The sequence below is a fragment of the Aquarana catesbeiana genome, linkage group LG02 (genome assembly GCF_042186555.1).
Source record: "Aquarana catesbeiana isolate 2022-GZ linkage group LG02, ASM4218655v1, whole genome shotgun sequence".
Taxonomy (NCBI): domain Eukaryota; kingdom Metazoa; phylum Chordata; class Amphibia; order Anura; family Ranidae; genus Aquarana; species Aquarana catesbeiana.
Window position 1 is genome coordinate 93,970,002 of NC_133325.1, and position 27,055 is coordinate 93,997,056.

Here is a 27,055-nt window from a genome sequence, read left to right on the forward strand (position 1 = left end):
TTCAGGGACTGATCCTCAAACAAGCTCAGGGGTCATCAGGCCAACCCCATGTTTTCTATGTGGGCGAAGGGGACTCCAACCCCCCCACCCCACCTCTTTGAATATACACTGACTGGAAACACCTGCAATGTAAGATCACAATAGGAGCTGGATGCCAACAGATCACAATTGGCTGGCAACATTCTGACTTTTGCACTCTCTCCATTTTGTAAAAAACAAATGTTATATAAATCCTGAATAAGAAGAATTATAAAAAGAGTGGCAGGGTTGCCCAAAGTGATCATACAGATACCAACACCCAGTTGGTTGATTTAGGCCTTTCCTCATTCTATTCTTGCTGTGATATTCCAGTGAAAATCCGGCCTAAAAGTTTATGATGGCTTTGGATTGGTAAAAGCCAAGATGCCTGGTGTGGCTGCATGCAGACGTCACATCTTTTCTTCCAGAGTATTTATTCTATTGCATCTATCACCGTTCTGCCAATATTTTCAAACACAGTCAAGAACAGCCATTCTCCATTAGTGTTCCATGAGTCCCTTCCGGAGGTTTCTAGGGGTGTCTGGACAAGTGAGCAATTAAGAATTGATCTCCCACCAATGCCAGAGGGCAATTTTCACCAACATAAGTCGCCGGATCTACATTGACCACCAATATTAGATTAGGGCCATTTTCACTGTCTGCATTTCATTATTTTATCATAATACTTTTAATTTATTATTGAAAATAAATTTAGTGGCATACAACAGGTGGATGAAAAAAATAAAAATAAATAAAAACACAACATGATCTGGTGTAGGTGTTAAATACTCTAGATATACCACATTCTTCATTTTAATTTAAATTTTCTACAACTTACTGATCACACTAGTTTACCATAAGCTGTAGGTGTCATTTATTTTTTTATACAGGTGTTTATAGAGCACTTTAATACAGGTGCTTATACAATGCTGTCACTGTAGACTATATATACACACACTGATATATTCTTTTGCATTCACATCAGTCTCTGCCCTCAAGGTGCTTAGAATCTGAGGTCCCTAAAGCTGGCCATACATGGTTAGAAAATCGTTTGAAAAAGTGTTCGATATACGCGATCATTCGACTTTCAAACTGTTAGTGGGCTCATTTGATTCTCATAATGCAAGGTTTTATGGCAAAACAACGAACAGTCATGTCAGATTTTTGTAGCATAAAGGATCGAATTTCTAAACGTTTGTAGTGGAATCGATCGGAAACCATTCAAAAAACACCTACAGCCCATGTTATGTTGAAACATAACCCAGGAAACACAAGGAACAAAAAGAACGATGTCACCTTTTAAATACAGTTGACAAGTGGGAGGGTACACAAAGGCCAAAAGCTTTACATCAGTTCCGCCGTTTGATGAAAAGTGAACCATGTTAACTATAGATAATATGTCGGCAATGGGGGGAAATATTTCAGTACAATGTTAGTGTTATTACATGCACGTTCAACAGATCTTTATCAAATTGAACGGTTTTCTAACCATGTATGGCCAGCTTAACTCGCATTCATTCATACTAGGGCCAATTTAGACAGGAGCCAATAAACCTGACAGCATGTCTTCGGAGTGTGGGAGGAAACCCAGTCAGGTACAGGAGAACATGCAAACTCCATGCAGGTAGTATTAATCATCTTTGGCTGGGGTTCCCCAAGACCTTAAAAACATTTCAAGGTTTCCTCAGGTGAAAGACGGATCTAGGAAAAAAAGAAAAATTTATATTAACCCCCCTACACACACCGATTGGCCTGGACAAGTTTCTATGAATCTGCTGTCCTTCAATATGTATGTGCTGATCTAGCCTAAAACTATTCCTGCTTTCCATCAGTGATGGTCTTCTGGTATCCCCGGTCTTCTAAACACCTCTCTGACCTCTTCCAGCAGCACAAGCCATTTCTTACTTTATTTTTGAAGAATAAAAATGTAGAAAAAGTACAGAAATTCTACTAAGTTTAACAAGGCATTAAAAAGGAGTGCGAGACAAGAGTCTGAAACTCTGTGCTGGGCATTAGTGAGATTACAACCTTGTTCTGGGGCAAATTCTGTATTATATGGCATTGTCACAGATGGCTGCATCTCCTATTGTAGGCCAGAGTAAGCGGCACATCAGGCACAGACCCAGGCTAACATTCTAGCGTATGGCCTTTTGGATAGGCCTGAGCTGGACTCATTCCAAAAGTCAAAATCACCTACAAAAAAAAAAAAAAAAAAAAAAAAAAAAAAAAAAAAAGGAAAGAAATGTCCCACTAATGTTGGGAGAAGAGCTTATTGGCATACACCAATTAAATGACATTATAGACATATGTGTCTAAATACCTTACAACTGTAAAACGCATGTAATTGCATGCCAAATCCAGCTTTTTTTTTTTTTGCAGGATTATTCTGCTAGCTCCTGCAGTACACTTGTGCGCATGCAGCTCTTAATCTGGATACACACTATGCAATTTTCTTTAGATTTACCAACACCATATAATAGGAGGTCAAATGTAAACACTTTACATTTGTATGCAACCAAGCTGGCCCTTGTACAACATAGTTGAAGGTAAATCTGAAGGAAATCGAACAAAAGTTGTATAGTGTGTATCCAGCTTAACTCTGGGAAGGAACAGATTTCTGAAGTGCTATGCACCATGCAATGACAATAGCAGATTTACTATTTACTATTTACTATTACTCACACAAACTGCCAGAACCAAGGATTTTCCACTGCTATCTACACAGCAACATGAAGATAAAGTAAAAGCGATTTCAGCACCAGTCTATGCTGTTAAGCAATACTGTGATCCTGCTTGACAGGTGAGAGTCCAGCTTTATGAACCAAGTTTTTTTTTCCAGCTGAATTGTGATCATTTCATTGCAATAAAAGGGTATTTTCTTTGCCTACATCAATAGAGAAGATTAGAATTTTGTTTTATATTTTTAGAGAAATATATATATATATATATATATATATATATATATATATATATATATATATATATATATATATATATATATATATATATATGTGTGTGTGTGTATTTATTACACACACAAAAAAAAAAGTTTTTAAATGATTTCATTTATTAAGGGAAAAAAAATGTGTTCAAACCTCTGCCTGGCCCTATGTGCAAAAGTAATTGCCCCCTCCGATGCTGAATCATGAATGAACTGTGATTAACAACTTCAGCCCCACAAGGATTTGCCACCTTCCTGATCAGGCCAATTTTTTGCGATACAGCACTGTGTTGCTTTAACTGACAATTGCGCGGTCTTGAAATGTTATATCGAAACAAAATGTATGGCCTTTTTTCCCCCCACAAATAGAGCTTTCTTTTGGTGTTATTTCATCATCGCTGCGTTTTTTATTTTTTTGCGCTATAAAAAAAAAAAAAAAAAAATCAAAAACACAATATTTTGTAGTTTTTTTCTATAACAACTATCCCAATTTAAAAGAAAAAAAAATTTCGGTTTAGGCCGATAATTATTCTTCTACATATTTTTGGTTAAAAAAAGAAAAAACGCAATAAGTGAATATTGATTGGTTTGCACAAAAGTTATAGTGTCTACAAATAGGGGAAAGATTTGTCATTTTTATAATTTTTTTTTTGACTAGTAACAGCAGCGATCTGCAATTTTTATCAGGACTGCGACATTGCTGTGGACAGATCAGACACTTTTGACACTATTTTGGGACCATTGACATTTATATAGTGATCAGACCTAAATAGCCATATTACTGTATAAATGTCACTGGCAGGGAAGGGGTTAACACTAGCGGACGATCAAGGAGTTAACTGTGTTCTCTAATGTGTGTTTTTTTTTTTTTTTAATCTTTTATTTGTTTCAAAAGGCACGAGAACACAAAACACATCATCATCAAATATATATAGCATTAAGAAATACCAACAATTCAAATATATCAGGCTAACATTGCCCGTCTAACACAAAAATAAGTAACCTTTCAGAATTCAGTTACAGACTAGGCATATAAATCATTCCTAACAGACACACTGAACATATTACCAGGATAACGCAGAAGCGACTGTTTCTCTATGCCTAGGTGCCTATTATATCTGTTTGTAACCTATTGCAATACTTATCCCCATGTTCCGGCCTCAAATTTTCCCAAATCAACTATAAAAAGAAATTAAAGAGAAAAAAAAAGAAGAAGAAAAAAAACTATTAAAGACAGAAATAAAGTACAAAAAGATAGGGGAATAACCTCAACAATAAAAAAGAAAATAAAGATAAACAAGAAAATAATAAATAAAAAAAAAAAAAATTAGTTAAAAAAAAAAGGGGAGGGGAAAAAGGGGAGGGGAGGGGAGAGGGACCCCCCCCCCCCCAAGGGGAAGGATTGGAGGTGGCGAATGCTCTTTTCTCAGATTGCTAGAAATTCAAGAGAGATCTATATGTCTCCACTGCGATCCACCATGTGACCTTATGAAGTCACCTTTAATTTAGTCTACCATGTTGCCCTCAAACATGAACTGTCCCTCGTCAGAAAAAACAAACATATTCCAAGCTGTCCAAGTCTTGGCATATCGTTCCCTTTGATGACGTTTAGTAAGGATAAGATCCTCCATCTTCTTAATTTCCTCTACTTTTTTAAACCACAGGCCTATAGAGGGAGCCTGTGTAGACTTCCAGCATAAAGGGATGCATGTTTTCGCTGCATCGAAAAGATGGCAAAGAATTGATTTTTTATAACTTTTACTTGGAATGTTAGATGCATGAAAGCAGGAAAAAGGCCGGGTCATTCGGGATTGAACGTCCCGTAATGTTTTGAGCTACTTGTTGGATTCCCTAGGTGTGTTCTAACTGTAGGGGGGATAGGACTGACCAGGGGAGGAGAGAGATCGGTGTTCATACTTAGTATGAACACCAGATCTCTCTCCACTCCCGAGAGAACTGGGATTTATGTGTTTACACACACAGATCCTGGTTCTCGCTCTGTCACGGGTGCCCGGCGGTCATTGGGCCCGCCAGGCACACGCATCGGCTCTGGGGACACACAGCGCGCCTGCTGTGACGTCATAAAGAAGCGACGTACAGCTACAGCGCAGCCGTGCCAACCTGTCGCAGTATAACTGTGGCGGCTGGTCGGCTAGCGGTTAACCACAATTTTTTGGAACGCCAAGTTAAATTTAACTTGCCACACCTAGGCCCGATTACTGCCAGACCTGTTGAATCAATAAATCACATAAATAGAATCTGTCTGACAAAATGAAGCATGCTAACAGATCACAAATAGTCACACATGCCACAATCTAAAAAAAAAAAAAAAATCAAGAACAGATTAGAAACAAACATCTATCTGTCTAGGAAAGGTTTCAAAGCCATTTCTAACTCCAGTGAACCACGAGGAGAGCCATTATCCACAAATGGAGATAACTTGGAACAGTGGTGAACCTTCCCAGGAGTGGCCAGCCTACAAAAACTACTCCAAAAGCATGACGACGATTCATCCAGGAGGTCATAAAAGAACTCAGAACATCTAAAAGAACCGCAGGCCTCACTTGCCTCAGGTAAGATCAGTGTTCATAATTCAACAATAAGAAAAAGACTGGGCAAAAATGGCATCCATGGGAGAGTTCCAAGGCCAAAGCCACTGCTGACCAAAAAGAACACAAAGGCTCATCTCACATTTACCAAAAAAACATCTTGATTATCCCCAAGACTTTTAGGCAAATATTCTGTGGACTGATGAGACGGAAATTAAACTTTTTGGAAGGTGTGCATCCCATTACATCTGGCATAAACCTAATACAGCATTTCATAACAAGAACATCATACCAACAGTCAGACATGGTGGTGGTAGCGTGATGGTCTGGGGCTGCTTTGCAGCTTCAGGACCTGGACGACTTATCATAATTGATGGAACCATGAATTCTGAGCTCTACCAGAAAATACTAAAGGAGAATGTCCAGAAATCAGTTCATAACCTCAAGTGCACTTGGGTTATGCAGGACAATGATCCAAAACACAACAGCAAGTCCACCCTCAAATGGTTCAAACAAAGCAAAATTTAGGTTTTGGAGTGGCCCAGTCAAAGCCCTGAATTAAATCCAATTAAGATGCTGTATCATGACCTTACACAGGCCATTAAAACAATTCTGCAAAGAAGAGTGGGTCAAAATTGCTTCACAGCAATGTGAAAGACTCATTGCCAGTTATCGCAAATGCTTGATTGCAGTTGTTGCCGCCAAGGGTGGCACAACCAGTTATTAGGTTTAGGGGGCAATTACTTTTTCACATAAAGCCAGGCAGGTTTGGACAGCTTTTTTGCCTTAATAAAATGAAACCATCATTTAAAAACTGCATTTTGTATTTACTCTGGTTATCTTTCAGTAATAATAAAATTTGTTTGATCATCTGTGTCATTTAAGTGTGACAAATATGCAAAAAAAAAAAAAAAAATCAGAAAGGGGGCAAATAATTTTTCACAGCATTGTACATAGATACACTTTTTTTTCCAACCTTTTACACACACACACACACACACACACACACATCACAAGGAGAAGAAACCTGTTGCACAGTAACACCGTAACATTTGAAATAAGACTATTGTACTGTAAAATTACTTTAAAAATTCTCTTTTTAAAGTTACAATAAAATAAGCACACGAGAAACAGGAGGGCCTACGAGTCAATATCTGCAGCCACCTTGGAACATTACTAATCGGTATTAAAATTATTCTTGGCAGTTATTCACAATAGCCACAAATGCTGATTTTCAAAAAGGAAAGCAAACCGTTGAGTGGCTGCAAACAGAAAAAAAAAAAAAAAAAAAAAAAAAAAAAACACACAACACATTAAAAGCACAAACATTTGAGCCGAAGTGCCGGACATGTAAAATAAATATTAACCACGCTGACCTCTGTTATACTGTAAAAATGTAGGTAAAAATATAACAAAATTAGATGCAAATATGCACCGTTAGGCCCAAATTGCAATTGCCAAGTGCAGTTCCAGCTTTTCACAAGGTCACTTGTTCGGGGGACATTTGAATTTCCAGCGTACGTTAACTCTTGGCTTTACAACGTCCCAGGAAATTAACCCTCTTCTGCCCTGTATCAAGCATGGCTATTGTCTAGGATGATTCCTGAATTATTGAAGGCCACATCTGATGTGGCACAGTAAAGTGTTACAAACAAAAGGTTGGTTGATAGAATTACACAACATCTGATCAAACAAGGAGCACGAGGATTTACAGGCCTCCTTCAAACGATCTGGCAATTCTTCTAGAATTGTGGCATAAAACATGGTGGATTTATTTTTATTTATTTAAGATTAGGCCATCATAAACTATACAATAGTGTGCCTGCAATATTACAGCTGGAGCTATGCAGCTCTGCTACACATGACAATCACCATCACTTAGTAGCATGAAGATTAACCTCTTGTATGCAACTGCTTTGTCGCAGCTCGTGTGCTGAAAGTGAAGCGATCGCCAGCAAGAGGTTAATCCCATGTTACTAAGCAATTAAAAAGGCCATGCATAGATGAACCCTATCCATCACTGTCAATTGAAATGCAAGTGACACAGCTCCTTAAAAATGCTACCAAGTCCTATATTGGACCAATGACCCTGGACAATTGTGTTTTTGTTGTAGAGTTGACGTGAAAATATTCTACAATGTAAAATTATGTGAAAATTAGAAGAGGGGGAGAAAAAAAAAAAATAAAAAAAAAAAACGGGAATACTGATTACATAATTTGTTGTAAATAACACTGGTGTGACTGTCACTGCATATTGTGTTTTCATTGCCCTTACCAATCGATAAATAAAAGAGTCGAGAAAACAAAGACTAAACTTTTCTTGCAGATAATATTGTGCCATCAGAATAATAATAATAAGAAGATCTGAAGAGACGGATATTTCAAGAAATGCCGGTCTAATTATTTCACTTAACCTCCATTTTCCAGCCTCCCAAAAAATCTAAAGATGTCATATTTCAGAATTAAAAAAAAAAGAAAAAAAAAAGTTTGTATTCATTTTTTTGCTGCAACAAGTGAAAATCGGAGATGTTTATATTTAGCAACAGAGATTACTCAGAATTTAACTGTTGACTAATTTGGAACCTTTTTTTTAGTGCAGCTTTCACATTGGGGGGAATCTGCAGAGAAAGGAGCATGAAAGGTTAAATAGAATGTCAACATCAAATCTAATGACCAAGTATGTATTGTTTGTTGAATATATAAAAAGCAAGAAGAAATGGGTGAGTGGCCCTGCAGAGATGGCTGATAATCTGCTGGCCTGTGTGAGGACAGATCGGACTGCTGACATGCAATGTGGTGAGGAAGATAAGAGAGGAGAGAACATATAGAGAGAAGAGCGATCCCATGTGACACACCCTTCATCACATCACCCCATACTCTATATGGAGATGTTCTCTGTAATAAAGACCTCCGGCTGGTGTCAGTGCGGGGGGAGAGGGGTCGATGTCTGTGTGATCACATTGGCTGCGATGATCGGTCTATATGAATAGTACCTGTCACCGTACACGCCTGTGTATGAAAGGCACTGCGATCCGATCTCTCCCCTCTACACTGCCCGGCCGGAGGATCGGCCATGTCATCCCATTATATAAAGGCCACACCGTCACCGGACTCTACACTGCCAGGTCACCGCAAACACTTCACTCCATCCCCTCTATACACTGCTCCACAGGGCCCCCCCCCAATACAGAGCACACACACTGCTCCACAGGGGGCCCCCCAATACAGAACACACACTGCTCCACAGGGGGCCCCCCAATACAGAGCACACACTGCTCCACAGGGGGCCCCCCAATACAGAGCACACACTGCTCCACAGGGGGCCCCCCAATACAGAGCACACACTGCTCCACAGGGGGCCCCCCCCAATACAGAGCACACACTGCTCCACAGGACCCCCCCAATACAGAGCACACACTGCTCCACAGGGGGCCCCCCCCAATACAGAGCACACACTGCAACAACGGGGCCCCCCCCAATACAGAGCACACACTGCTCCACAGGACCCCCCCAATACAGAGCACACACTGCAACAACGGCCCCCCCCCCCCCACTACAGAGCACACACTGCAACAACGGGGCCCCCCCAATACAGAGCACACACTGCAACAACGGCCCCCCCCACTACAGAGCACACACTGCAACAACGGGGCCCCCCCAATACAGAGCACACACTGCAACAACGGCCCCCCCCCCCCCACTACAGAGCACACACTGCAACAACGGGGCCCCCCCAATACAGAGCACACACTGCAACAACGCCCCCCCCCCCCCCACTACAGAGCACACACTGCAACAACGCCCCCCCCCCCCCCCCCACTACAGAGCACACACTGCAACAACGGCCCCCCCCCCCCCCCCCCCCACTACAGAGCACACACTGCAACAACGGGCCCCCCCCAATACAGAGCACACACTGCTCCACAGGGGGCCCCCCCAATACAGAGCACACACTGCTCCACAGGGGGCCCCCCCAATACAGAGCACACACTGCTCCACAGGGGGCCCCCCCAATACAGAGCACACACTGCTCCACAGGGGGCCCCCCCAATACAGAGCACACACTGCTCCACAGGGGGCCCCCCCAATACAGAGCACACACTGCTCCACAGGGGGCCCCCCCAATACAGAGCACACTGCTCCACAGGGGGCCCCCCCAATACAGAGCACACACTGCTCCACAGGGGGCCCCCCCAATACAGAGCACACACTGCTCCACAGGGGGCCCCCCCAATACAGAGCACACACTGCAACAACGGGGCCCCCAATACAGAGCACACACTGCAACAACGCCCCCCCCCACTACAGAGCACACACTGCAACAAGGGGCCCCCCCAATACAGAGCACACACTGCAACAACGGGGCCCCCCAATACAGAGCACACACTGCTCCACAGGGGGCCCCCCAATACAGAGCACACACTGCTCCACAGGGGCCCCCCAATACAGAGCACACACTGCAACAACGGGGCCCCCAATACAGAGCACACACTGCAACAACGCCCCCCCCACTACAGAGCACACACTGCAACATCGGCCCCCCCCCCCACTACAGAGCACACACTGCAACAACGGGCCCCCCCCCACTACAGAGCACACACTGCAACAACGGGGCCCCCCCAATACAGAGCACACACACTGCTCCACAGGGGGCCCCCCAATACAGAGCACACACACTGCTCCACAGGGGGCCCCCCAATACAGAGCACACACACTGCTCCACAGGGGGCCCCCCAATACAGAGCACACACACTGCTCCACAGGGGGCCCCCCAATACAGAGCACACACACTGCTCCACAGGGGGCCCCCCAATACAGAGCACACACACTGCTCCACAGGGGGCCCCCCAATACAGAGCACACACACTGCTCCACAGGGGGCCCCCCCAATACAGAGCACACACACTGCTCCACAGGGGGCCCCCCCAATACAGAGCACACACACTGCTCCACAGGGGGCCCCCCCAATACAGAGCACACACACACTGCTCCACAGGGGGCCCCCCAATACAGAGCACACACTGCTCCACAGGGGGCCCCCCAATACAGAGCACACACACTGCTCCACAGGGGGCCCCCCAATACAGAGCACACACTGCTCCACAGGGGGCCCCCCAATACAGAGCACACACTGCTCCACAGGGGGCCCCCCAATACAGAGCACACACTGCTCCACAGGGGGGCCCCCCAATACAGAGCACACACTGCTCCACAGGGGGCCCCCCAATACAGAGCACACACTGCTCCACAGGGGGCCCCCCAATACAGAGCACACACTGCTCCACAGGGGGCCCCCCAATACAGAGCACACACACTGCTCCACAGGGGGCCCCCCCAATACAGAGCACACACACTGCTCCACAGGGGGCCCCCCCAATACAGAGCACACACACTGCTCCACAGGGGGCCCCCCCAATACAGAGCACACACACTGCTCCACAGGGGGCCCCCCCAATACAGAGCACACACACTGCTCCACAGGGGGCCCCCCCAATACAGAGCACACACACTGCTCCACAGGGGGCCCCCCAATACAGAGCACACACTGCTCCACAGGGGGCCCCCCAATACAGAGCACACACACTGCTCCACAGGGGGCCCCCCAATACAGAGCACACACTGCTCCACAGGGGGCCCCCCAATACAGAGCACACACTGCTCCACAGGGGGCCCCCCAATACAGAGCACACACTGCTCCACAGGGGGCCCCCCAATACAGAGCACACACTGCTCCACAGGGGGCCCCCCAATACAGAGCACACACTGCTCCACAGGGGGCCCCCCAATACAGAGCACACACTGCTCCACAGGGGGCCCCCCAATACAGAGCACACACTGCTCCACAGGGGGCCCCCCAATACAGAGCACACACTGCTCCACAGGGGGCCCCCCAATACAGAGCACACACTGCTCCACAGGGGGCCCCCCAATACAGAGCACACACTGCTCCACAGGGGGCCCCCCAATACAGAGCACACACTGCTCCACAGGGGGCCCCCCAATACAGAGCACACACACTGCTCCACAGGGGGCCCCCCAATACAGAGCACACACACTGCTCCACAGGGGGCCCCCCAATACAGAGCACACACACTGCTCCACAGGGGGCCCCCCAATACAGAGCACACACACTGCTCCACAGGGGGCCCCCCAATACAGAGCACACACTGCTCCACAGGGGGCCCCCCAATACAGAGCACACACTGCTCCACAGGGCCCCCCAATACAGAGCACACACTGCTCCACAGGGGGCCCCCCAATACAGAGCACACACTGCTCCACAGGGCCCCCCAATACAGAGCACACACTGCTCCACAGGGGGCCCCCCCAATACAGAGCACACACTGCTCCACAGGGGGCCCCCCCAATACAGAGCACACACTGCTGGCACCGGGGCATACATACATAGCAGATATTACATGTATAACTCCACTTTTAAAAAGGTGGAGAAAACTGATCACTGCCTGACAGTAATCTACCGATCCCTATATACAAATACACACACAATATATATCCTCCACACATAGTGCAATCAGAGATCAGTATGGTGTCAGCATACATTTGCGACAGAGACTAACATTGAGTCGGTTTTTGAATTCATTACAAGCAGAGATCGGGATGGAGCCAATATGTATCCAGTGTAAGTAAGAGGTCAGTATATGGTGTCAGTGTGCATATATAGGGAGATTATGATATAAAACATACTGATCTGATTGCACTGTATATACACTGGCCGAAATATATAATGTACATCTCCATCACACCCACTACACCCCAGAGAAATATCAGGAGTAGATTTGGGGTGTACAATGTGGTCCCCATCTAGTTCAGTACTGCTCACATACTAGATTTCACGTTGCAAGCTAGGAGAGATAAATGAAAAGACGTCCCAACAATAATATAATACATCACAAACCTAGAACACAAGACATCAACATCACAACTTCACACAGCACATCTGAGAAGAACTGATTGTTGTATTTACCCTGCAGGTGTATAGCAGATTGCAAAGCGATCGCTCCCCCATCTCTGCATGTACAGCAAACCCAGCTACACCCCACTGTCACCTGGCTGTGTACTGAACACTGGCCATCTACATACGAGGATATGAAATATTGCCCATCACCCCATGTATTTGTACAAGCAAAGAAACATTGCACACCACTACATACAGGGAGAAGGCACTACACACTGTGCTCTGTTCATCAATGTCATCACACAACATTCACACAACTCAATCCAATTAGAAAAGTGGGTACATTTAGTGTGGAAACTCAGTATAAATATCGCACATTATACACAAAATACTGCATATACAATGCACATCTGACTGAGGAATACACACACAGGATCATCAAAATGTACAATACATTCTTTATTTTTGATGCAAGCGTGGAAAATTTTATATGGACGCATGGAGTTTGTTTACAGCAGACCACCCATGTAAACTACCATGTAAACTAATATAGAAATCCTAGTTCTATCATACACACACCATGCACACTGTCCAGTCTAGTGTATACAAGGTACAAGCCATACTCCATGTAGATATCTATCAACATGCACATCACTGATGCAGAAACATGATATAAATATATAGCACATCACCAATAAAGATCTACAGGATACAATCATTCACACACTGCCAACATGGGTATCAGGGCGAATCCTGCGCACTGCCCAAATCTTCACTCACTCCCCTCACTGATCACACATTATCCATTCACAATGTGTGTGTGTATTTATATTTACCCTTTGTTTAATTACACACCATCCTGACAACTATTGTGGGTATAAATAGAGCACACCATCCATGCAGACAAGGTGCAAAACTTGTACATATACACCATTCACTGGAAAATCGGGCACACCGTCTGTACAGATATATCCAGGGCAAAAAAAAATCGGGCACACCCTCTGTACAGATATATCCAGGGCAAAAAAAAAATCGGGCACACCTTCTGTACAGATATATCCAGGGCAAAAAAAAAAATCGGGCACACCCTCTGTACAGATATATCCAGGGCAAAAAAAAATCGGGCACACCCTCTGTACAGATATATCCAGGGCAAAAAAAAAAAAATCGGGCACACCCTCTGTACAGATATATCCAGGGCAAAAAAAAATCGGGCACACCCTCTGTACAGATATATCCAGGGCAAAAAAAATCGGGCACACCTTCTCTACAGATATATCCAGGGCAAAAAAAATCGGGCACACCCTCTCTACAGATATATCCAGGGCAAAAAAAATCGGGCACACCCTCTCTACAGATATATCCAGGGCAAAAAAATCGGGCACACCCTCTGTACAGATATATACTGGGCAAAAAAATCGGGCACACCCTCTGTACAGATATATCCAGGGCAAAAAAATCGGGCACACCCTCTGTAGATATATCCAGGGCAAAAAAAATCGGGCACACCCTCTGTACAGATATATCTAGGGCAAAAAAAATCGGGCACACCCTCTGTACAGATATCTAGGGCAAAAAAAAAAAAAAAAATCGGGCACACCCTCTGTACAGACATATCTAGGGGGGGAAAAAATCGGGCACACCCTCTGTACAGATATATCTAGGGCAAAAAAAATAGGGCACACCCTCTGTATAGATATATTCCAGGGCAGAAAGAAATCGGGCACACTTTCTATACAGACATATCTAGGGCAAAAAAAAAAATTGGACACACCCTCTGTGCAGACATATCTCTAGGGCAAAACAAATCTATATTACCCTCTGTAATATAAAATGTATTATATATATATATATATATATATATATATATATATATATATATATATATATATATATATATATAAAAAATTCAAAAGCCATACAACTAAAAAAAGGAGTAAAATATTGCATGCCATCCCCGTAAATATGAAGGTAAAACTATTGCATACCGCATATCAGGGGTAAATATTACACACCCACCCCACCTTGTGCTATACATTTATTACAATTACTACACACTACTATTACACACCTAGGGCAAACTATTACCGCCCCATGCTATATAAAGAGATCACATAACTGCCTGTACGAACATGTATATGGGTTACAATATTGCATACTGCACCATGCAGATATATACAGAGTAAAAATAAAAATTACACACCTTCCATTATATATAATAAAAATGTACACACTTCCCCATGCAGATATATTGGATAAATATTGCACACCACCCTAAGCAGAGATATATAGGGGGAGACATATTACACTTCATGAGCAGTTATATACAGGGTAAAGTATTACACACTGCCCATGCAGATATAGAGTAATAATATACACCATATGTGTAAAAAAAAAATATATATAATATATTTAAAAAAAAAAAATACACTGTGGCCTATAAAAATGTATTTACTTACACCCCTACCCACACAAATATTACATAGGTATATCTGCATGTGTGCTGTGCATCTCTACACTTGTGTATACTCCAATATATTACACTATGTCTACACTGATGATGTGCACTATTTTACCCCTTATACGAGTGTGCATATTGTGAAATATTTTGCCCTATCTACATGGAGAATGTCCGGTCTTTCCCCCTATAAGTGTGTCAATGTATATTTTATTCTACATATCTGCATTGAGAGCATACAGTATTCCCCCTATACTTGCAACATGTATACACGTGTAATATATAAAATCAACAGTTTTTTCCTCGTGTAGCTGTATGGATGGTGTGCGATAATTACCTCCAAACTTGTATTTTTATTCCCATGTATACTTTCATTAGCACTTTAGATCTGCATTATTGACGTGCAGTCTTTCTTCTTTCTATATGCATGTATGTATCTTGTAATATTTCACTATCTAGATACAGATATAGGTCTGTACAGGCAGTGTGTAATATCTTATATGTATCTGCATGGGATGGTGTGCAATATTTCACCATATATATGTGCAAGAAGATATAGATATATAAACATCTTTAGTGGTGGTGTGTAAGTAAATAAATATATATACACACACATTTTTAAACACATATACGGTGTGTATTATTTTATTATATATATGTGCAGGGATACAAAAAAAAAAAAATTATATATATATATATATATATATATATATATATATACACACAGTGTGAATGATTGCACACATACAGTTCAGTTCAGAGTACATTGCATGCTCTGCCAAGCAGATATATAGAGCCAATTACAGCATGCCCTCTATACAGTTATTTAGGATAAAATTATCACCCCCCCCCCCCCCCCATCCCATGGAGACACTATTGCAAGCTCTCAATGCAACGGTGGTAATATATATATATATATATATATATTTATTTATTACACAACCTTCATGTCTATGTGTATACACACACACTAGATAGAACTGCATTATACACGATACCATACATACAGCTATATAGAGTAAAAATATTACTATACATACAAAAAAAAAAAAATTATATATATATATAGATAGAGAGAGAGAGTTTTTTTCCCCCATTACACCCCCTCAAAGCAGACCTATATATTACACCCCCTCCATGCAGATTTATATATTACACCCCCTCCATGCAGATTTATATATTACACCCCCTCCATGCAGACCTATAGGGTAATCTATTACACAGCAGTTTACAAGAGAAGACTGAGATGTAAATGTCTCTGTAGCCCCCCCAATGGAAGAGCAGACAGAGCAGAGCACACCCTCCATGCAGACATCGGATTGCAGGCAGGGGAAGACCTCCAATCTATAGGGGCCTCCATGGGATGGGAATTGTGGTTTGTGAATAATTGGAGGGCTCCGTAGTTTGGAGATCTCCGGTGCCCAGTGCCAGGTCGGTAGGTCGGTCTGTAGCGCCCCCCCCCCCCCCCCCCCCATGATTACACGTCTACACCGTGCAAGGAGAACGATGCTGAGCCGAGCTCACCTGTACCGGCCACACACAGATCGATACAGATCGGGACCAATCCGCACGATGATAGGAGTCCATGCACAGACCGATCGTAGCGGACAGAGCATCGTACGACCCCTCTCCATCAGTGTGTGTCACCCGATCACCCCACATGTACGAGCAGAGGGAGCACTGGATTGGGGGGGGGTCCTCTTTGTAGGAAGGGTTAGGGGATAAGCATGGTGGGGGGGGGGGGTGTGTAGGGGTAATGAGGATGGAGGGATTATTTGGGGGGGGGGGTCCAGGCACAGGGATCTCCTTCCTTCTATACATTATCCCCCCCCCCAGGGTCAGGCTACATTTATGTGATGGGGGTTGGGGGGGGGGGGACCCCCGGCAATGACAGATCCCCCCCTACTGACAGAAGCCCCGCCCCCTGGTAATGACAGGTGCCCCCCCCCTCCAGATATTGGGAGAAGCCCCCCCCGGTGATGACAGGCTCCCCTCCCCCCTCTCCCGCTCAAACTGACGCCGTGATTTCCGGGGTCCCCGGAGCCCGCAGCCCCTCGGGGGCCCCTCAGGGGGGGTTGGGGGATTTTTAGTAATTTTTTGGGTATTTTTCGGTGATAGTCCGGGGTCAGGTGTTATAGAGGGGGGAGGGGGGTGTGCCGGGCTGTCAGTGTGGTGGAGGAGGGGACACCCCCGGTAGGAGTGGAGAGGAGTACGGAGGTCCCCCGGTAGATGACACAGACCGGAGTCTTACCTTCTCAGTGACAGTAATGTTCCCGGTACCGGGCGGCGCTCTCCTCCAGTGACAGCTCGGTGTCCGTCCCCGGCCGGCTGTCAGCGCTGACACTTGCCGGTCCCGGGCTGTCCTCCCCCCCCTCCATGTCCGCCCTCCGCCTGCTCCTCTCTCCGGCTCTCCGCTCCGCTCAGGACTCGAAAATGGCGCCGAAAGCTCGGAGCTCCTCATTCAAATTCGACAGAGCCAGCCCAGCCACCCCGGGGCATGCCGGGAACTACTCCGGCTGTCACACCGGACACGCCCCCCCTTCCAACCGACCCCCTTCAAGACACGCCCACCGCCTCTCCTGATACGCCTCCCTCCCCGCCCAGCTCCGCCCCCCTGTAGCTGCGCACTTCCTGGCACGGAGAGCGGAGACAACACAGCGATCATCACCCCATTCCCCGGACAGCTCAGCTCAGCTCTCCTCTCCTCTCCTCTCCTCTCCTCATTGACATCAATAACACCCCATCGGAGCTCCTCAGTCCAGCCTGACAGATGTCATACGTTCACTAGGAAAGGGGGGTGTACTGAGCCTGGGCTCACATCTCTACATTGCAGGCTCCATGTATACAGGGAGGGGTACACCCAGCTCTTCTACACACCAGGAGGAAAGCAGCAGCAAATCTGCACTTCTGCTAATGAGTTTAGGGACGCTGGACGCACCCGGTGTTCATTTCATTGGCCCAACGCTTGACGTGCGTTTACGCACATTTACATATTTGCCAACATTCTCCAAAAATTTTTAGGGACACTTTTTTTCTAATGTAGGCGCAGTATTTTTTTAATTAGGGACAGGGCAATACTTTGTAGGAGTGGCCTCGCAGGAGAGGGAAAAAAATGTGACATGTGGGAAAATGGGCGTGGTTTCAATTAGGCTGCATACTGGGCGTGGCTTAAAGGGGGTGTGGTTAGAGTCTGATTTACATAGTGGAAAATGTGGCAATATATAGGGAAATAAAAAAGAGATAGAGAAAAATAGGGATAGAGAAAGACAGAAAAAGAGAAGTAAAGAAATAAAAAGAGGGACAAAGAAAGAAAGAAAAGGAAAGAGGGATAAAGAAAGAAAGAAACAGAAGAAGGAAAGAGGGATAAAAAAAAAGCAAAGAAAAGAAAAAAGGATAGAGAAAGAAAAAGAGATAGGCAAAGAAAGAGAAGGAAAAGGGGATAAAGAAAGAAACAGAGAAGGAAAGAAAAAGGGGTAGAGAAATAAAGAGGGAGAAAGAAAGAAAAAGAGATAGAGAAGGAAAGAGGGATAAAGAAAGGAGGAAAGAGGGTGAAGAAAGAGAAGGAAATAGGGATAAAGAAAGAAAGAAAATGTGAAGGAAAGAAAGAAGAATAGAGAAAGAAAGAAAAAGAGATAGAGAAGAAAAGAGGGATAAAGAAAGGAGGAAAGAGGGTTGAACAAAGAGAAGGAAACTGGGATAAAGAAAGAGAAGGAAAGAGGGATAAAGAAGGAAAAAGGGATAAAGAAAGGAGGAAAGAGGGGTGAAGAAAGAATGAAAAAAAAGGAGAGGGATAAAGAAAGAGAAGGAAATAGGGATAAAGAAAGAAAAAGAAGGAAAGAGGGATAAAGAAAGAATGAAAGTGTGAAGGAAAGAAAGAAGAATAGAGAAAGAAAGAAAAAGGGAGATAGAGAAAGAAATAGAAGGAAAGAGGGATAAAGAAAGAAAAAGAGAAGAAAAAGGGAGATAGAGAAAGAAATAGAAGGAAAGAGGGATAAAGAAAGAAAGAAAAAGAGAAGGAAAGAAAGAGGGGTAGAGAAAGACAGAAAAATAGTGATAAAGAAAGAGGGATAAAAAAAGAGAAGGAAAGGGATAAAAAAAGAGAAGGAACGAGGAATTAAGAAAGAAAGAGAAGGAAAGAGGGATAAAGAAAGAAAAAGAAGGAAAGAGGTATAAAGAAAAAGGAAAAAGTGAAGGAAAGAAAGAAGGATAGAGAAAGAAAGAAGTTAAGAGGGATAAAGACAGAAAAGGAAAGCGGGATAAAGAAAGAAAGAAAAAGCAAAGGAAAGAAGGATAGAGAAAGAAAGAGAAGGAAAGCGGGATAAAGAAAGAGAAGGAAAGAGGGACAAAGAAAGAAAGAAAAATAAGGAAAGCGGTATAAAGAAAAAAAAAGAGGGGGAGGGGAGGGGGAAAGCGGGACGGAGAAAGAAAAAGAGAAGGAAAGAAAGAGGGGTAGAGAAAGAAAGAAAAAGAGAAGTAAAGAAAGAGGGGTAGAGAAGGAAAAAAAAGAGAAAGAAAAGAGATAGAGAAGGACAGAGGGAGAAAGAAAGAGAAGGAAAGAGGGAGAAAGAAACAAAGAGAAGGAAAAAGGGAGAAAGAAAGAGGGATAAAGAAAGAAAGAGAAGGAAAGAGGGATAAAGAAAAAAATAAAAAGAGGGATAAAGAAAGAGAGAAATAAAAGCAAAGAGGGATAAAGAAAAAGCAAAGGAAAGAAAGAAGGATAGAGAAAGAAAGAGAAGTAAAGAGGGATAAAGAAAGAAAGAGATGGGAAGAGGGATAAAGAAAGAAAGAAAAAGAAGGAAAGAGGGATAAAGAAAAAGTGAAAGAAAGAAAGAAGGATAGAGAAAGAAAAAGATAAGAAAAAAGAGATAGAGAAGGAAAGAGGGATAAAGAAAGAAAAAGAGAAGGAAAGAAAGAGGGATAGAGAAAGAGAGAAAGAAAAAAAAGAGGGATAAAGAAAGAAAAAGAAGGAAAGAGGTAAAAAGAAAGAAAGAAAAAGAAGGAAAGAGGGATAAAGAAAGAAAGAAAAAGCGAAGGAAAGAAAGAAGGATAGAGAAAGAAAGAAAAAGAGAAGGAAAAAGAGATAGAGAAGGAAAGAGGGATAAAGAAAGCAAGAAAAAGAGAAGAAAAGAAGTAGAGATGGAGGGAGGGAGAAAGAAATAAAGGGAGGGAGAGAGAAAAAAAAAAAAAGAGATACACTTTCAATTACTATTTGGGCATAAAAGATTTTCCTGACAGACTCCATGGCAGCAACATGTGAGTTTAGTCCCGCCTCCACTACTACCCTATAGGATTTTACTCCCATAAATCTTTGCACCCAGCCAGCAGCCGTGTTCTTAATTTGTCCTCCTCTAAAGGACCTAGTTGATGGTTTTCTCACCCGAAGATTCTCCTCCCACGGTAAGGTTTGGCCAAGCTGTGACCCTGACGAAGGGGTCCTGCATGACTCTGAAACGTTGCACCTCTTTGTGTTGTGATCATGCAATAAACTAAACCGTTTGGACGCCATCCTGTGCTGATCCTTGGTGTGCTGGCAAGTATCTACATTGTGACTTGAACCAGTATCCAGCTGGTTGTTGCTGCAGCACCCAACCTTTAGAGCTTATACCAGGAACGTGTGCGATGGGAATATGAAACATTACCTGCGAAAGAAGAGTCTCAATGCTCCGATAAGCCCTAGCTACTAGCAGGGTATGGAGTGGGCACATGGAAGAGGCGCAGGAAGAAGCTAGAGGCCTAACCACTGGCAGGCAAGCTGCGCATTGGTCAGATAACCCAGCTACTAGCGGGTGGCCCTTTCGCCCTCGAAGTCTGGCTTATTCATCTTACCTAGGCCTAGGAGACGATTGTGGTGGGAGCGGTGAGATTTTTCCTTGTTATTTTGGCAGCAGTTTTTGTGCCTTTGTTTCCTCCTACCCTTGGTTATTCCCCACACGTCTGCCGGGTGCAGCGTGGCTGAAAGGCATGGCAGCTGGTTCCTTCTGTGTTCCAGCCATTGTTTACTTCCTGCTTCGTCCTCGCAGCCATTCTGCGCATGCGTGAGTACGGTACGGGAATGAGGCTTGCTTCTTTCCAGCTCTGATGGAAACCTCAAAGGACCATGGATTCATCACCATCTGCCTGTGGCCAGCCCTCTCGCAGCAGGTACATAGAGGTATGTCCCCTCCGGGTGTTACCAGCTGGGGGGGGGGTTTGCCGGAGGTCATCATGACCACTGTTTCCCCTAACACTTGTGTTTTCCCTGTATTTCTTTTTTGTCAGCCTTGTTCGAACAACAACGCAGCTTGAGGAAGTGACTTTGAAATCTCATCACAGGCACTCCTCTTCTAGATCTAGACACTACGGTTCACCCTCAAGATCGAGGCACTGTGGCTAAGGACATGTCTTACCTTTCTACGGCTCACTCCAGCCACTCAGCTGAATGTGTCTGCTGGGGGTGTAGGTCCCAAGTACCTGTGGGAAAATCCCTATGTGACCTCTTATGCCAAAGCAGCAGGAGAAAGAGATGGTATGGCCCAGCAGCTAAAATTCCTGGTCGAAAGGGTCGTTAAGGAGTCTCTGAGCGGAATCGAGACCAGCCAGACCCACGATCCTCCTGCAGAGCCGCTACGCTCAACGGTGAGGGAGACACAAGTTCAGGACACATGGGAGTCCTCTCTGCCAAGCCACACATCGGCTTCTTCCTTGGATAGTGACTCAGACTCAGGGGAAGATCCCTGTGTGGGGTTTGACTTTGCTCTGCTGTCTTCCTTGGATAAAGCCATCAGAGAAGCTTTAAATTGGGAAGAGCCAGTGGCCGCCCCTTCCAAGCAAAGGAAGTACTTCAAGCAATTGAAGAAGGAAAGTGTCAACTTTCCGTTTCTTACTGAACTAGGCAAAGTCATTACAGACGAGTGGGGCATGGTGCAGAAAAAGAACTCCATGCTGTCAAAAGTACTGAGGCTTTATCCCTTCAAAGAGGAAGAGGTCAAGCATTTGGAATCAGCTCCACTGGTGGATGCAGGCCTCATGAGGCTGGTTAAACATGTGACCCTTCCCTTGGATGATACGGTCTCTTTTAGGGACGCCTTGGACAGACGAATCGACTCTGACTTCAAAAAGGTTTACCTTACAGCAGGTATGGCCTGCAAGCCAGCTTTAGCTCTGGCTGCAATGTCAAAAGCCATGGAAATCTGGACAGATAATGTGGACGAGACACTCAGGAACGTCTCGGAAGAAATGGCCAGGAGTTCGCCCATCCAGGAGCTGAGATTAGCATCTGCCTTTCTGGGGGAGGCCTCTATTGATATCATCCATCTGGTAGCCTAGGTTATGCTTTCAGCCCTGACCGCCAAGCATGCCCTGTGGCTCCGCCAATGGCTAGCTGACCCGACATCTAAACAGGTATGGTGCCGAAATCCTTTTGAAGGGTCTTCCCTTTTTTGGCAACAAATTTGATAATGCCATAACCTGTGCCACCGGAGAAGAACATTCCCAAGGAAACAGAACCAGGAGTGTACCAGGGAAGCACGTAGTTACAGGCCGGGCCATGGATTCTGTATATCCTGGAAGTTAAGGCAGTCGTCCTTCAAGAAATCCACCAAGAGCGGTTCGCTGGGAAAGAGGGAACCGACCAAGTATCTTTGAGATTGGGCTCGCTCAGACAGGCCAAGTGGGGGCTCACCTTCTCCGCTTTCGGCATGTCTGGGCGACCTCAATCCAAGACTTCTGGACCATCAAGACAGTCTCTTCAGGCTATGCCTGGGCCTTCAGCAGTGCTCCTAGACTGAGGTGTGTTCCCACCTCTCTTCTGGCCTGAGTAGAAAAATGGCTGATTCTATTAGCCTATGTAGAATCTTTATTGGAACAAGGGGCTTCTATCCCTGTCCCCACCAACCAGCGAGGCATGGGAATTTACTCTCTTCTCTTTATGGTCCAAAAGCATGGAGGCCCATCATAGATCTGACCCACCTGAACAATTTTATCAAAAAAGAAAGGTTCAAAATAGAGACGCTGTCCACAAACCAGCACTAGGTCCAATCAGGAGACTGGCTGGCACTTATTTTCATGTTCCTGTGGCAGTGGATTTTCAACAGTTTCTCCGCTTCTCCATAGGCTGGCTTCATTTACAGTTCACATGCCTGTCGACATCTCCATGTGTCTTTTCAAGGGTCTTGTTGGCTGTTGTGGCTCTGTTGAGAACCAAAGGGATCCGTCTCCATCATTACTTGGACGATCTCCTCCTGCTGCCTCAAGACAAAGATCGACTCCTAGAACAGAGGGGTCAGGTCTCCAGGAATTCGGGTGGCTCCTGAACCTAGAGAAGAGTCAGTTGGAACCGTCACAGTCTCTTGTGTTCCTCAGAGCTCACTTCAACACAGTGAGAGGCACCATCTCCTTACCCGAGGAGAAGGTTGCGATAGTTCGAGACAGAATTTGTCCGGCTCTCTCTTCTTCTCATCTCCATGCACTCCAGTGTTTGAGGATCATCGGCACCATGGTGGCCACAATATCGATGGTGAAGTGGGCACAGTAGAGGATGCTGCCCTTCCAAAAAGGTTTTCTTCGTCAATGGTCAGGCAACAAAGCCCAGCGTATTCGCAATACGTCGGTCATTAAGGGCTCCCTTGGTGGCTCCAGCGGAAAAACCTATGCAACTGTCACTCCATCCTTCCCATCACATGGGTCACAATAATGAAAAATGCCAGCAACAGGGGCTGGGGAGCTCTTGGCAGAGGTGGCTCAGAGCTCCTGGGACTTTCCTTCTCGAGGAAAAGTGTCGAACATCCTAGAGCTACAGGCAGCATTCCAGGCACTTCTGGCTTATGGCCATCTGATAACAGGGGCCTCTGCATTACTCAGACTAGACAACACAACGGCAGTAGCCTACATAAGGAGACAAGGGGTTACTTGAAGCCTGTGCCTGCTTCAAGAGGTGGAACCAATCATGACCTGGGCTCAGAGGAACCTGGTCAACATAACAGCAACATATGTACCCATGATCCAGACTGTTCAGGCAGACTTCCTCTCTCAAGTTCTTTTAGACAACAACGTGTGGTCTCTCCACGAGGAGGTGTTCAGATGGATCCTTACCTTGGGGATCTCCCCAGAAGTCGACCTCTTTGCCTCCCCTTGCAACAAAAAACTAGGGAGGTACTATTCGAGATTCCGGGACCCTCAGGCCTACGGGATAGACGCCCCGACGGAGTGATGGTGGTTCCGCAGAGCTTATGCCTTTCCACCAACCCCCATTATCCTCCAGTTCCTGCGGAGACTCAAGTCGGAAGTAGTGGCGGTGATAGCCATAATCCCTTACTGGCCTAACAGGCCTTGGTTTCCCCTCCTAACGCTTCTCAGTGTTCGGGAACCGGTCCCCTTGCCACTCAGACCAGACCTTCTGTCTCAGGGCACGACACTACACCCCTGCCCGGCTCACCTGCACCTAAAGGCCTGGTTCTTGAAAGGGGAAGGCTGGAGGCACTAGGGTGCCCTGAAGAGGTAATTCCCACACTCCTCAGTGCAAGAAGAAGCACCAACCGGGTGTATGAAAGGATATGGGCTAAATTCACAAGTGACATGTCCTCCCGATCCAACTCATGTAGTGCCCCGGCAGTTCAGGACATCTTAAGCTTCATGCAGTCAGGACTGGGTATCTCCCTGTCTGTCAGTTCACTCCGTGTACAGGTGTCAGCGATCTCAGCCTTCACTGGGGTGTCATGGGCCAGGGACCCCCTGGTTCAGCAATTTTTCAATGGAACAGTTAGGCTCAGACCGCAGAAGAAGCCTAGGTTCCCCAAATGGGACCTCCCACTAGTCCTTGAATTTTTCTCGCAACTCGACAAACCACTCTCGATCAGAGAGGTTGCTCTCAAAACTGCCTTCCTGGTAGCTTCGGCGAAGAGGATTTCTGAAATCCAAACTTTAGGGTTTAGAGCCCTTTTTTAACCTTCTTCCCGGACAGAGTGGTTCTAATCCCGATGCTAGGGGCAAACCCCAAGGTCACTTCAATTTTTCATGAGAATCAGGAAGTCACGCTTCCAACCTTTAGATTAGCCAGAAGTCTAGAATTGCATCCCCTTGATGTGGGAGTCTCCTTGAAACAATACCTGGAGGCTACGGCTTCCTTTCAACAGTCCAACTATCTCTTTGTCCTGTTCCATGGGAAAAACAGGGGCCTCCATCAGATCCATTGCTGCATGGGTCGTCCAAGCTATCCAATGGGTCTATAAAGAGAAGGGCTTGGCTCCTCCTGATGCAGTAACAGCGCACTCAACCAGAAGTGTCTCAACTTCATGGGCAGCCTCACGTCACGTTGCGCCTGAAGTGATCTGCAGGGCAGCTTTCTGGTCATAAATCCATACATTTATGTCTCATTATTGTGTTGAACCAGCTGCTCTGTCTTCTGTTAATTTTGGTTTGAAAGTACTATCGATTGACAGTGTTAATTAAATCTTTGTTCAGCATTTTGCCCACCCGGGTGTCTACGGCGACGTATTTCCCACATGTTGCTGCCATGGAGTCTGTCAGGAAAATGGAAAACTCCTATCAAATACTTACCGTAATTTTCCTTTCCTGATGGACTCCATGGCAGCAGGAGTTCCCTCCCAATGGCCGGAGCAGGCTAGTTATCGAACACGGCCGCTGGCTGGGAGCACATATTTATGGGAGTAGAGTCCTATAGGGTAGTAGTGGAGGCGGGACTAAACTCACACGTTGCTGCTATGGAGTCCATCAGGAAAGGAACATTACGGTAAGTATTTCATAGGAATTTTCCATTTTCTTCTTCCTCACCTCATGCAGCTTGCAGAGCAGCTACATGCCACAACACTGGAAGCCCGGACAGCCCATTGGCTGGGATGCGGTGCAACCTGCCTCCTGCTACCTCTGCAGCCAATAGGTAGCTGCAATAGGTTAAACATTTATGGCAAGCAATGGGTTAAATGTGTGCCTAGCCAGTGTTTATGTGTGTACAGTGTGCTGCTTTTACTAAGGGAAGTGATGGATTTTATTCCCTGCTTTGCTGGGAAAAAAAATCCATTACTTCCCCCCTGACAGGACAGAGCTTCACATAGGCAGAGCTCTGTCCTGTGTGTCTTTCCGATGATCGGCTCCTGTTGTGTCTAATCACAGCACCGCCTGATTGCCAGCAGAGTGAGCGCGTCTTACCCGAAAGTGTCGGATCACGTACCTAGTGAGAGCCACCTTGCCACCATATATGTACTGTGTGTTATACAGTTGGCAAGTTGTATTTGTTCAATAGACTTCAATGGAGACACTGCAGAAAAGCATGTAGTGCATTTTTTTGTGTTTTTGGCATGATTTGCGTTTTTATTCTGCCCAACAACAAATTGGGCAAAAAAAAAAGCATAAAAAACGCAAAACACATAAAAAAAAAAATTTGTGTGCAAAAAAAATTTCACCCCCTTCCTGCGCAGGCCGATTTTCAGCGCTGTCACATTTTGAATGACAATTGCGCGGTCATGCAACACTGTACACATATGACATTTTTAGCCTTTTTTTTTTTTTTTTTTTAACACAAATAGAGGTAGGAGGTGGAATAGTGCCCCATAAAAGGTATTAGTTATAGGAAAAATGCTCCATTGTTGGTGTCAGTGGGAAGAATAATACCTCATCATTGGTTTCAGTGGGAGGAATAGTGCCCCATGATTGATGTCAGTGGGAGGAATAACACCCCATCATTGGTTTTAGTGGGAGGAATAGTGCCCCATCATTGGTGTCAGTGGGAGGAAAAGTGTCCCGTCATTCGTGTCAGTGGGAGGAACAATACTCCATCATTGGTGTCAGTGGGAAGAATACTGCCCCATCATTGGTATCAGTGGGAGGAATAGTGCCCCAACATTTGTGTCAGTGGGAGGAATGGTGCCCCATCAATGGGGTCAGTGGGAGGAACAATACCCCATCATTGGTGTCAGTGGGAGGAACAATACCCCATCATTGGTGTCAGTGGGAGGAACAATACCCTATCATTGGTGTCAGTGGGAGGAATACTGCCCCATCATTGGTGTCAGTGGGAGAGATAGTATCCCATTATTGATTTGTAATAGGAGGAATAGTACCCGATCATTGGTATCAGTGGGAGGAATAGTGCCCCAACATTTGTGTCATTGGGAGGAATAGTGCCCCATCGTTGGTGTCAGGGGGAGGAATACTGCCCCATCATTGGTGTCAGTAGGAGA